Genomic DNA, 268 nt, shown 5'->3' on the forward strand with positions numbered 1-268 from the left:
TCACTGGTAACTTAAAACATTTTTTAAATGTTATCTTTGAAAAATAAACGTTTGTCAGAAGAAGAAACTGCACATTTAATCAAAATAAGTAACATTAAAAATACTGGTATATTTCCCTAGCTGGTTTGGCTCAGTAGGTAGAGTGTTGGCCTGCAGACTGAAGGGTCCCAGGTTCAATTCCAGTCAAGGGCAGAGAAGGGGGCATGCAGGAAGCAGCCAATCAATATTTCTCTCTCATCATTAATGTTTCTATCTCTCTCTCCCTTTC

This window comes from Myotis davidii, unplaced genomic scaffold (assembly GCF_000327345.1).
Source record: "Myotis davidii unplaced genomic scaffold, ASM32734v1 scaffold143, whole genome shotgun sequence".
Classification (NCBI taxonomy): domain Eukaryota; kingdom Metazoa; phylum Chordata; class Mammalia; order Chiroptera; family Vespertilionidae; genus Myotis; species Myotis davidii.